This window comes from Mytilus californianus, unplaced genomic scaffold (genome assembly GCF_021869535.1).
Source record: "Mytilus californianus isolate M0D057914Y unplaced genomic scaffold, xbMytCali1.0.p SCAF_6, whole genome shotgun sequence".
NCBI lineage: Eukaryota > Metazoa > Mollusca > Bivalvia > Mytilida > Mytilidae > Mytilus > Mytilus californianus.
Window position 1 is genome coordinate 88,176,483 of NW_026262712.1, and position 14,207 is coordinate 88,190,689.

Sequence of the window (14,207 nt, forward strand, 5' to 3'; positions counted from 1 at the left end):
TTGATGCAGAAATTAAATTGACCCTAAGATGTCTTTGGATTTGTTGAGTTACTGCCTCATTGACACATGCACTGTATTTCTTTTAATTATCACTAAGTAAGGATTCTAAACAAAATCCAGTGTTTAAGAAGATTCCAAATAGTAAAAAATTCTTGAGACAGATTAACGTGCGCATGAGCCTTGTAGCTGACATCGGATACGCTTTGAGACCGACTGTTCGGAAAGCTAAAACGTGTACTAGTATCTAAAATTGGATATGCTTAAGAATAAATGTTCGGAAAGCAAAAACCGTGCATCTGACGTCGGATACGCTTGAGACCAAATGTTCAGAAAGCTGAAACCGTGTATCTGACATCAGATACGCTTGAGACCAAATATTCGGAAAGCCAGCGGCTCTTTTCATAAAAAAATCTTAAGAGTAAAAATACTCGTAAGTCATACACATTTCAGTATAACTTACGATCAATTTTAATCGTAAGATTTTTTGTGAAAAGAGTCACAGGATCGCTTACCTGACGTCGGTTACCGTTTAGACCAAATTTTTGGAAAGCTAAAGCCGTATTTCTGACATCGGATACGCTTGAAACCAAATGTTTGGAAAGCTAAAACCGTGTATCTGACATCGGATACTGTTTAGGCGAAATGTTCGGAAAGCCAAAGCCGTGTATCTCTCTCGGATACGCTTCAGACAAAATGTTTGGAAAACCAAAGCCGTGTTTCTGACATCGGATATGCTTGAGACCTAACGGAAAGACATAATTGTAGTTCATTTGTTCGCTTTTTTTATTCAAGTTCATTTAAAAATCTAGCACCATTTTCTAAAAATTTGTTGATCATTAAAGCATATTGTTCAAGACATAATAGGGGCGTCGGTTTACCGAGTGGTCTAAGTAGTCCAACTACTGTATCACTAGCTTGTCAACGCTAAAGTTGTGAGTTCGAATCCCGCACGTTGCCGGTGCATTCAATTCTAATCTTAATTGACTAGGATTTGTCAGTTTTCTTACCGAAGGGCGGTGGTTCTCTCCGGACACTCCAGCTTCCCCACGAATAAAAACTGACCGCCAAGAAATAGCCAATAGTGCTGAAGTGGCGTTAATCCACCAATCAAGACATAATAGGTGACTGTTGTACCCATGTCCGTATATAGTAACTAAATGCACACATAGTCACGACGAGAATCTCTTCTTGTAGCAGTAGCGTGGTCAATAGCTCTCTGTTCTCCACTTTTCTGTTTTGGTTTCTGTTTTGATTTTGCTTTTCCGCAATTGTAAATTGTTTGTTTTTATTTTGTCTACAGTCTTTTCAATATTCTTATGATTAGATAGTTAGATGTTTTTGTAATACGGAATACACAACGGCGACAAAACAGCAACACCGTGCATACCTGTACACCAGATATTGGTGTTTACTGGCAACCAATACACCATGCAGTCTCTCCAAAAAAATTATAACATCGCAAGCATTCAGTAGTTATCATGGTACACAACAGCAGTCAACCAAATGTGACACTGTTTTGCAATTCTACTTCCGCAGTGAACAATTCAAAGTATATATCTTAAAAGAGATATTGTGTGTACGAGGATACACAACGAGTAATTTATCATCATGTCGACACAAAACCATGTTGAATTTTTGTATTTATTTATTTTCGAACAAAGATATTGATATGTGAACTGGCCAATTGGTCCGGGGACACAGTTATTGTCCTTTGACAAATATAATCCCTAGTGGGGACAGTGTATTACTTGCAAATGTTTTTCATACCGAATTTATTTCCTCATGTTTTATGTCTCAAATAGCAAGTAGGGGGATGAAATTACACTGTAAAACAATTTTGGTCATGAATTTTAGAGTAAAGTAGGGATTTGGTCCATGGCCAGTTGAAAAGGGTAAAAAATTAGTATGTCCGAAGCTGTCAAAATGAATTCAAGAACCCCTTAACATCAAATTGTCCATAGTTTGAGTTAGAGCTGGTAGACTTTTCTATAATATTGATATAATTTGTCCCAAAAGTAGTACACTACACTGTCTTAAATCTTTTTGAGATATCGCTGATTTGAATGTATTGTCTAAAAGAAATGCACTACGAAATAACTCTGTTCTTGGGCCAGTATGTTACTTAACAATTATAGGTTTTAACAGTTCAGATTAAACGATCGTTGATATAATATGTCGATTGATTGGTATTTGCTAACGCCTAGTAGTAACTATTATCTAGAAGATTCTGAACGAGAAAAAAAAAGATTAATTACGTAAGTGGGTCAACAGGGATAAAGGACAGGAACGAGGAAGGGGCATTCATATTTCATTTTGGCCCAAGAAAAGGGAAATTTTTGAGAACTTCTCAAAATTTTAAAATAATATAGTGGAACGTGTGAAAGTTAGAAATATAAATGAATAAGCCAATATTTTTAATGTTGTGGCGTCCAAAGTGCATGGGCTCATTTCATGCAAATGAGAAAACCCGCTGATTTCACAGTTTTTCATCCATTATATTTTGTTTGCGAAAGCATGATGCACAGCCTTTCTTACACATTATAGTTTTATATGTACCAATGTTAAAGTTGTTTCATGTGTGTCTACATAATTTTCCAATCCAAAATGTATTCTAAAGTTGATATACAACAAGAAAATTAGGACACTTTACAAAATATATAATTTCGTCTCGTTCTGGTTTGATGCCATGGTAAAACGTGAAACATGAAAAAAGTAAAATCACAAAAATACTGAACTGCGATGAAAATTCAAAAAGGAAAGTCCCTAACCCCTAATTAAAATTGTGTTTCTTTTCTGAAAACCTTTTACATTAGATATGTTCGAGCAAATTCAAGACCATGTGTGCAAACTTTGGAAATTGCAATACACTTTAGGCTAACTAAATATTTGCCATATGGGACTGCCTCTGAAAGGGGGTCTATACTGAGTAAGGTCTGAATATTTTTCCTTCTTAAGGTCTTCTGCTGGTCTGTTAAACGTTATTGCGAGTGTTTTTCACGTTTAAAGTCGAATTTGTCGAAAATTGAGCAACTGATTTAACTTTCCACGTCCGACCACATGTGGCTACGGCAAATAGATACCCCTCTTCTTCAACACGGGTCTTTCTTGTAATTCCGGACGGGGGATGTCAACGCGATCGAAATTTTATACCACAGTCAACATTTTCATTCTAAATAATGAATATTGAAAACAGTTCCACAACAAATTAAATCGAGACACAAGGACAGCATGCTAAAAGAAGTGCACAGTATGATATACCACTAAAGTTAATATCATTGACTTCCTTTTTTTTTTTTTTTTTTTTTTGTATGCTTATTTTTCCATCCTCTGGGAGAACATATTACAGTAAATAAACATCGAAGAATCGTACACGTTAACTATAAATACACACAGCATATTTGATAAAGTTTATTTTACCTCAATTTTGAACCGGAACGAAACAGGTCATCAGTTTTTCAAGGTTTTTAAAATTCATACAAAGAGACTAAATTTACAACGACTGGCTGACTTATTGTTATTGAGGAAGAAATTAACAAATTCGTGTGAACTGATAATGTTTTGACTTAAAAAAGACCTAGAGTATTACATAATACATTCAGACAAATAATGTCGTGGCTAGCAAAGAATGTATCAATTATGAATGGTTTTTACGGAAGAATTTTGGATAATCCACGTTTCTTGCCAAAGGTAAATACCGTCAGACAAATTTAACTGATAAGTTATATATTTAATGTATTATACTTTGGTCATTGTTCATTTATACGCATTGGGACGTTTGTGTAAACGAACATAAAATAATTTGTTTCTTTTCTTTCGTTATTTAGACATTAGCAAACAGCCCACTAAATTCGCTAATCATACTCCTCCTTACCCACGATTAAATTAGAGAAGTATGTTCTGATCCATTCCAGAGTTACAATCGTAATCTAATTTTGACCGCATGGGTTGACTATGGGTAACACATATGGTGACATGAGCTCTCCCATACTTCCTTAAAGCGCATGCTTACGAGAAGCGTTCGTTTGGCTGTGTGGGATGTATAAATACGAAACCACGTCCAATCAGAATAAAAAACCGATGTCTCGTGTAAAGAGTGCCACGCTCTCTGTACATTAAAACATATTTGCAACAATTTTTAGGAGTACGTAGGTGGTCCGTTGCAAGGTAATATTTCTACCCTATCTAGCATACTCCTTATCTCCAGTGGCTGTCTAAACTTCACACCCTTCATTTCGGTCGACATCCTTTACAGAACGTACCAAATGCATCAATTATATTTTGTTCTCGTCCTGAATAAGTATGAAATATTTGCCACTGAACGTTAAGCAAACAAATCAATCTAAAACCAAATCAATAATTTTAATTACGATAGTAATTTCATATATATATTCTTGTTAGCCTTAATTTGAAAGAAAACATATCATCATAAACAGTTCAAGAAAACAAACATATTGATTGATATGTAGTAGTATAGTACATAATTTATAATATACTGCTCAAAGTTACTAGTAATATTTTATTAGGCAATACTTTCTTAGATACGTTTCATGGTTTAAGAAATCGATATTGATGGTCCTGTCCATTATTATCAAAAAGACGATTAAGGGCTTAACTGATATTCTTTTGGCTTTAAATATTGCTTATCATAATATGAACTAACGTGTTCGAGCAGTTTGATAAGGATTATCTATGCATAACAGCAGTTTTTTAACATTCTCAAAGTCTGCAATCTTTACCTTTTTAAAATACTTATGTGAGGTATATGTCTATGAGAGTGTAACATAACGCGGCAAAAAGACATATTAAGAAGATAATATATGTTATTTAACAAAAGACAGATGTCTAAATAATATGTCAAGCTCCAAATTGCACCGAGTCTTGAAAAGTTGCAAATAAATTAAAGAGAGTCCATAAAAATATGCCATCAACACCAAGTTCCCTAAAGAACTAAAACAGTAAGAGTAAACTAAGAAAAACCACTAACGCATTATCTGACTTGGGACATTCATATTCATATGTGATGTGGTGAATCTACTTTAGGTTTTTTTTTTGCGATCTCAGCTCCATCAGTTGAAATTCACAATAACAAATTATAAAGACTGTTCATAAAATAAAGTACCATAAAAATCACTTAAGGATGTAGTCATGCCAGGTTTAGGACTTTTTGTCATGTGATCGTACTCCTTGGATTTTTTACTACGATACAGGGTAAAATATTTACCACTATATTACCCACTTTTCTTTTCATAGAAGACTTCAAGAGCTCATAAAATATCATTACCAAAATTGAAGCAGATTCTAGATTTCTTTTCTTATGATTTGAGACCCAAATAATGCCAATGCTAAATATAAGCGAGTCAGCCTTTCCCCGCCTTTTTTTTTAATCAAATATTTCGAATAGGAGTTCCATTACATATCAGTATTTTTAGCTTATTTGTTCCCTAACTAATGCTCTTCTGATTTACAGTATCAATTGTAAATTCCAGTTTTTTTTAAATTTTACCTGACTACATCCTTAAATATATAATACTGGTATTATAGACAACAAAAAATCAGGTCCATACAAAACAGGATAATACCGTATCAAAGAATCCTAGTGGTCACAGCAAGCAAGCTCAAGATACTAAATCTACTGATATAGAAATCATGCTGCCCTACAGTTTATTATCGACATTCTATTGACATAATGTCTTCCTGTTAATTCGAGAAAATGCTACATCAAATTAAACAGATTATGATCAAGGAAGTTACATGTAAAGCTTTTACAAGAATATTCTTACCAATAATCATTGTCATATTTAACTTTAAAAATCTGATGTGGTATTTAAAACAGTTATGGTGTGTAAGGTATAACAGAAACTTTACACTTCCATCGACGAATTTAGTATTTTAATTCGACTTGAACTTCCATTTTGATGTTTATGATGAAAACGCGAAAGGTGCACACAGATTATGTATGTTTACATAACTGCATCGATTCACTGAAGTTTATTTTCACTTCTCTTTGACATAGTCCGCTCATGCAGATTTGAATTTTATTTATAAATTGTATACATAAATCGCAAAGCGACATGTGCTTATATTACAATGATGCTATTCCCTACAATAGCACCACATATTATACTCGATAAACTTAAACGTGTGGTAAGTTGCTTTAAGTTTCGGAGTATTTCCATCCATCTATGCACAATAAATTTGTAGGGAATTAGCATTTTTGGCATATCTTCATGAGTGTATCTGAAAACAATTCGACTTGATACAAAATTTTAAGGGTCTATCTTTTTCAACAGGTGATACTTGCAGTAAGTTCGTACAGCTGTGAAAGTAAATTCTTACTGTGCTGTGACAGTAAATTCTTACTGCTGTGCTTTAGTTCTAGTTGCTAACTGACTAGTTTGCACTGCTTTAGTGTTATTAGTTTGTTAAGCCTTGAAATGTTAATTATACTTTATGTGTCTATAAAATAATGTGAAAGCTGTTACTTATGGTTATTGTGCTGGTAATGTAATTCTGATTGGAATATTGTTTAAAAAATTCCATAGATAAAAATATTGGATATAAATATTTATTTCAAACTCTATAGGATTCAGACTGTCCAAATAATATTTTGAATTTTAATCCAAGATGTTTGTTTTTTTCTGAGGAATTATATCAAATATTGTGACTCAGGGTTTGGTATACTTGTTAGCTCTGAGTAGTTCAGGCACCAGCATTTCGAAATCAACACCGACTTCTCTGACTTGCTATCAGCTACCCAACAACAACCAGGTCAGGAAAACGGGAAAAAACTTTTTACGAGATTTTCTAGATGTGAATAAGTCTAGAAAAGTTAGGAATTGCTTGGTTCATTTCTATATAAAATACAAAATAAAACACAGTCACCTCTTAAAAATAGAAAATATAATGGATGAATATTTTAAAAACAAACAGTTATCATCAATCGTAACCATTGCTTTGACTTAAGAGTATTTTTAAACAGTGAGTTTAATAGATGAACGTTTGCAAAAAATAAAGGCAAGTAAAGCAGTGATGGGCATCAATCAATCTGTGTAATTTGGCTCATCGTCTACTTCCTCAAGTTTTGTAATTATTAATGGATATTCATAAAACAATCTTATATGTCTTGTGTCGCTTTTGTCCTAAAGAGATGTATCTTTTAGTGAAGTGGACTTGAATTCGATGCGTGTATAAAAATACATGTAATTAAACATGATACTAACATGGGAATCATTAGTGACGTCATTCACACCGACTTTAACATGTACTTTTTAATTAGATGATATTAGTTTAATAGTACTGGTAAGAAATAAGTGCTCTTAAATAACTTAAAATGTCGCATTGTTTAAATTATATTTATTTTGCAAACACATATTACATTGGCGAATTTCTGGGCGGTAAATATTACAGAAATGCATGTAAACTTAAAGGTTTTAATTAAATACTTAGAACAAGAGAAACGCCTCGAAATACAACTGCTGATGTCTCCCAAGGGGTACAAGACAAAATATCTTCTGATTTAAAAATATTTATACATGTTTTTATAAATTTCATCCCACGCTCTTCTCGTATCACGAACCTACTTATAATAGCTCATTGTGAAATGGAATCAGTTGTTTTTTTTTCAACTGCTTCAAAAACTTTCCTTACGCAAATTATCTTCCCGCCTCAAACACTGCTTCTCATGTTTCTGTATCATGATTGGGTGCTTGGGCCATTCCTGTCTCTGCATCACGATTGGTGTTTAGGCCATTCATGTTTCTGTAACACGATTGGTGCTCGGGCCATTCATGTTTCTGTATCACGATTGGTGCTCGGGCCATTCGTGTTTCTGTAGTACGATTGGGGCTCAGGCCATTTATGTTTCTGTATTACGATTGGGTGCTCGGGCCATAGATCTTTCTGTATCACAATTGGGTGCTTGGCCAATTCATGTTTCTGTATCACAATTGGGTGCTCGGGCAATACATCTTTCTGTATCACGATTGGGTGCTCGGCCATTCATGTTTCTTTATCACGATTGAGTGCTCGGGCCATTCATGTTTCTGTATCACGATTGAGTGTTCGGGCCATTTATGTTTCTGTATCACGATTGGGTGCTTGGGCAATTCATGTTTCTGTATCACGATTGGGTGCTCGGGCTATACATCTTTCTGTATCAATATTGGGTGTTCGGGCCATTCATGGTTTTGTTTATCACGGTTGGGTGCTTGGGCCATTTATGCTTTATGAATTATGCATGTAAGTTGATATCATTACACATTTTGTCATCTGTAACCATGAAAGTTAATGTAGATAGTCACAGGTACAAATACATCATCCTGGTAATATCATTATAAAAGTGAAACTATGTCGTATGATTCTCAATGAAACAACTATCCAACAGAGAACGGCAGACGGATTTATATAATTTATCAAAACTTGTTTCCGAATCCCATATTTGACTGCTGTGTAAAAATTGTATTGTTCAATTGTTATAATTTTCGATAATAAATACTGTTTAAACTAACAGAAACCGAAAAATTGAGATACAAACAACTGCATGTTACCGTAAGGCTTTCAACAATGAGCAAAACCCATACTGTATATTAGGCTATAAAATATTCAGGCTTGACAAAATATTAAACAATTAAAAAAACAACGTACTGATGTATGCTAAAATATTAATCGCAGACAGCAACCAACGAAACCCATAGGATTACAGGCTTCCGACTTATACTTTTACATTAAGAATGATGCAGGAATAAAGATTTTTGCGAATGGTCAAGCCTCCCTTAACCTAGGAGAGTGGTGTAACATCACATCATAAACCTTTACTAATCAGATCGGTACTAAGCAAAAAAACAACACACAGGAACAATAAGGGCGAATAACATTAATGGCACCAATTTTTCTGCACCAGATCCGCATTTCGACTCTTTCTTCAGTGATGCTCGAGGCCAAAATACTTGAAAATCCAATAACATATTTAAAAACATGAAGAGCTTATAAACCTAAAAGGACAAACATCATAGGCAAAGCTGGGCAAGGAATCAGAGATTTGCACGAGATATTTATTCCTTAATTTCAAATAATTTCCAATTTTTAATAACACAATATCCATATTTTCATGCCAGTGCCGAAATACTGGCTTCTGTGTTGGTGATACCCTCGGGTACTAACAGTCTATTGGCAGAGGTATCGATCCAATGGCAGTAATAACATTAACGGTACTAATTTATTTGCATCAGATGCGCATTTCGACAATTATGTCTCTTCAGTGATAATCGAGGCCAAAATGTTTGAAAACCCAATAACATATTTTAAAAAATGAAGAAATTGCAAACCTAAAAGGATAAAAAGTATAGCCATAGCCGGGAAAGGAATCAGAGATTTGCATGAGTGAGATAAAGTCCTTTATTTAAAACAATTTCCAAAATTTCATAACAGCAAGTTTTAATAACACAATATCCGTATTTTCTTGCCTGTACCGAAGTACTGTCTACTAGGCTAGAGATACCTTCGGGAGCAAACAGTCCACCAGCAAAGGTATCGACCGAAAAGTACCGATCTAAAAGTACTCGTTATTACTGAAAGCTAGTTCAAATCCCAGTTTCAATTAATGAATAAATCATGTTTTTCAAGACTATGTATGTTTCATTAGCACTAGTGTTTCGTGAGACATGTGATGAATTATTAACATCATGAGAGATGATATGATGCAATATATTGTAATAACGCAATAATCACTGCGATGTTGATATATATTCAATATCTGATTATGTGGATGCATAACGATAATTAAATTGTTGAACATTTATTATATTTACACATCAATAAGTTAATGAGCATTTTGTATTGTTTTCGGTCCTCATTTGTATCATTTAGATATACATGGATATTTCATGTTTAATGATGAATAGAAGATATCGTGCAGTCTATAGAGAAAACCTCAATCTTGTTATTGATATTTAATATAAGCTTCCACAAATCTAATGGATCACCGATTTTGAAGAACAAAAGAAAACATTAAACTAATTGTCTTTATTTCAAACCATGGCTATGTATTTCATCATGTTTTCAATATTCGTTAATTGAACATGTGAAATAATGCAGAGTATGTTTTGACGCCTTTAAATGCAGATAGGACCCTTTGCAGAATACAGAAAACACGATTACTAACATTTTTTTATCATGTTATTGAATTTCCAAAACCTGTTGTATCGTGATGCTAATACATTACACAAGTCATGTTGGTTAATGTATCATGTATGGAAATTCAAATTGTGTATTATACTTATTTGTCGACAGAATAATGATACCGAGGTCAAGTGTCAAACAAAAATTTACAAAACAGCTGTTGACCGATCAAATGCAAGCTGCTAGTCCTAAAAGAATTTCTCTTTTTTTTGTAATACATTACAATAAAAATTAGAAATATTACCATAAATTATTAAATACCTTAGACTTAGGTTTTTACTTTACGTGGTTACAGTAAGTACTACATAAATGTCATGCAGTAATGTTAACTAAAGAGATGTGGCAGGGTCCAAATGACATGGATTTAAAGAAATAAAAGTAACCATATGGCCTTCAATAATGAACAAAACCCATATCGCATAGTAAGCCCTAAAAGGCCTCAACATGACCTTGTGTGAATTTAAAAGAGAGGTGAAAGATAACAGAGGGACATTCAAACTCATAAGTCGAAAATAAACTAACAACGCCATGGCAAAAAGAGAAAAAGACCAAAAGACAAACAACAGTATATAAAATACAACATTGAAAACTAGACTGAGGAACACGGACCCCACCAAAAACCGGGGATAATCTCATGTGTTCCTGAAGAGTAAGCAGATTCTGCTCCACATGTGACACCCGTCGTGTTGCTCATAAATGTACAAACCCGGTGATAAGTCTAATTCGGTGTGTAACATTCGGAGAAAAGGAGGACGGGATTGTGGTTACGACAATTTGAACATAAGTATCATATGTAGTATACTCGACACTCAGTCGTGTTGGCCCTATATTTAATTAAATAAAAAAAAAAACTTAATTTTCTTAACTTTGACTTATATTTTTAGGAATCAATGTAAAGAAAAACAGATACTGTTCTTGAGTTCATCATCAATAAGATTGGTTGTGATTACGCTACTTATAAGGTGGTAAGTATTTCGAATAAAAGACGTCAGAATCTACATCCCAACACGTTCAATGATTAAATCTCATGGTAACATGCAAGTTTACTTGAATAAAAAATACCGTCCATCAATACATTGTATATCTTGATTAAGAGCTACTTTTATCTGAACTGAAAAAACCTTGAGCAACCGGACTATGGGCAGTATTTTCACTTTGTTTCAGTTTATTTGAAGTTTTGGACAGAAAAGAAATGATATAGTGAATACATCCATGACACAAAACCAGTATGTGCACAGCAAAAAACACAAAAAGCAAAAGAACAGCGCTATTATATCATCTCAAAGTCACAATGAGGCCTTCAACACGGAGCAAAAAAAAACTCTCACCTTACTGCAAGTTTAAGGCGGCCTCTAGCATCGGTTTGAGCGAAATTCTTTGCAAACTGACGATCAATGTGAATTGAAGAACAAAGCCATGGAGTGATATCAATAAAATAAAGCTGGCAGTACTGTTATTATTTAGTCCGACAAATACACTTAAGCGTTCAAAAACAGTTCAAGTTTGTTTTGCATATGGCCAAACATTGAAAAATGCAATAGTATCATAATATAAAAATAAGAAGATGTGGTATAATTGCCAATGAGACATCTCTCTACCAAAGACCAAATGACATAGAAGTTAACAGCTATAGGTCACCGTACGGTCTTCAATAATGCAAAACCCATACCGCATAGTCAACTGTATAGGAGACATTGTTTTTGTACTGTCCGCCCGCCTGCGAGTCCGTCGCAAGATTCTTTACTTTCAAAATTGTCTTGAATATTGGTTGACCGAAGTTGTGCTTTTTACTAAAATCAACGATTAATTTGAGGTAAAAATTTAAATAAAATATTCTTTTTTTCCAATATTATTATCAATGCTTCTAGCTATAGTCAATAGTAGAAAAATAATAACAAAGATACTGGAATTCGTTGATATTTTAGTCAGTGTCTCTAAATCTTGCTTGTCTCTACAAAATCATTTGCCTTTTGTTTATTGATCTAGACCATTTTGTTCCTATATCGAATCATTACCTTTTAAGCTTATTCAACGATTATTTAAGTTTTGTAGTATTTTGCGGATCAGAATTTGTAATTTTTGTGTTAAAATTTATTTAGATAAGATACTCAACATTGCCGTGAGGGAAAACGTTACGTTCTATAAAGTATATACAATTGATAAGCGTCGGTTCGTTAAAAAGATACCACGAACCCGGAGCGTTTTATCCATTGTGTCTATTATTTAAACTATTGCTGAGACATCTTTTCAAAATAACAGTTCTTTCATTAATTAGGTCCTATTACATGTATCAGTGAGTTCAAACTTAATTATCTTGAATGATTCACAAGAAACAACCAATAACCAGAAGTATGCAGGTAGTGGGTTTTAAATCTTCAAATAATATTTAAAAACAAATCCCATGCACTTTCAGTAACCTGTACTGAAATTTCCATTGAATTATTATTAACCTGAATATTATCCGTAATTTACAAAATAAGGCATACTCGAACTAATTTCTAAGTATATATAATATGTATGTTACCAAATTTCTAGCAAGAAACATAATTCTAGGCATTTCAAAATTTCCTCTCATGATGATTTGTCAATAGGCAAATTTAAAGATAGTATTACGTATTAAAACAGATGAAATCACTCTATACCTATATCCATTATAAAAATGGACAAGTTAAATGTTATCATTTTCTTTTGCTATACGCGAAATAGCTAATAATAAAACAAAAATAAACGGGAAAATCCCCGTTCTTGTTGCAAACATATCACAAAAAATAAAAATATAATAAAAAATGGAAAAACTAATTTAAAGAAAAGGGACAAAAAGAGAAAACAGGGATTCGAACCTTAACCGACAAATCTCAACTTTTGTTTGATTCTACAACTTATTCATCTTTTTTTCTTGATAGAATTTTATTCAAATATGTACAATAAATATTCACCAAACAGTACCTGGTGTCACAAACAAACAGTTACATGCAGTCAATTAAAACAATATCAAAAGCAATTCAACAAATTTTAAAGTTTAAATATGTTAATTCTTTTACATATCAACTAGTATAGTTTCGAATTAATATGATATGTTTGCATGGTTAATATCTGTGACTTTAATAACAGGATTGTCTGATATAAAATAGTTCTCTAATAATAAATGTTCTTTTCTCAGATTTAAAAGATAAAAAAATGCAACTCCTCCATCTAAACCTAAATTGATTGTTTGTAATACTATATAAGATAAGATAAGATTTATTTTATTAAAGTGTCACCATCCATTACAATATCTATGTATATATACACATAAAATCATAAGAACCAAACATTTAGTAAAAGGATGCCAGCCGAAAACGACTTACGAGACACTATCATTAAAACAAACATCTAATACATACATAAAAGGACAACTTTTTTTACATTTAAAAAGTATTTCGTAAATAAAACAAAAAAAAAATACATATATAATTTCTAGATGACATATATGTATAGATATTTAAATGTGCAAGATGCAGTAGAATGTGACCCCGTGCTTGTGGTGTATACCCTTATATTTTACAATCGTGGGTTGTTTGCCTGTGGGAGAGCTTTCACATGTTTATTATATCTTTATAGCTTGCTGTTCGGTGAGAGCCAAGGCTCCGTGTTGAAGGCCGAACTTTGACCTATAATTGTTAACTTTTTATACATTGTGACTTGGATAGAGAGTTGTCTCATTAGCACTCATACCACATCTTCTTATTTATATAAGCCATATGTGTCCATTGTACCGGTATGATTGTTTGTACTACTATATAAATGTATAGATATTTAAACGTGAAAGCCCTGTGTGTTCATTGTACCGGTATGATTACTTTCATGTTGCTCAATCTTTTAGTTTTCTTTGTAGCGTTTTGTGGGCTTGCTCTTCAACTTCGTATTTGGGAGGCCAATTAATATTTTTGATTCGAGCGTTACTGATGAGTCTGTTGTAGACGAAACGCGCGTCTTTCATACAAACTTGTAAGCCTTAGATGTAGGAAGATGTGGTATGAGTGCCAATGAGA

General features: G+C 33.3%; 1 protein-coding gene across 11 annotated transcripts in view; it reads left to right on the forward strand.

Moving 5' to 3' along the window:
- LOC127706470 (alpha-1,3-mannosyl-glycoprotein 4-beta-N-acetylglucosaminyltransferase C-like) overlaps positions 1 to 14,207 on the forward strand; it is an 82,111-nt gene that overhangs the window by 48,082 nt on the left and 19,822 nt on the right. For 9 of the 11 annotated variants that reach the window (XM_052211106.1, XM_052211101.1, XM_052211102.1 and 6 more), the window contains one exon: positions 11,061 to 11,141. The gene's annotated coding sequence lies outside the window, so the exon portion shown is untranslated. Of the gene's footprint in view, positions 1 to 3,467; positions 3,688 to 11,060; positions 11,142 to 14,207 lie in introns of those variants that run through there. The other 2 variants (XM_052211100.1, XM_052211099.1) reach the window with 1 other exon arrangement.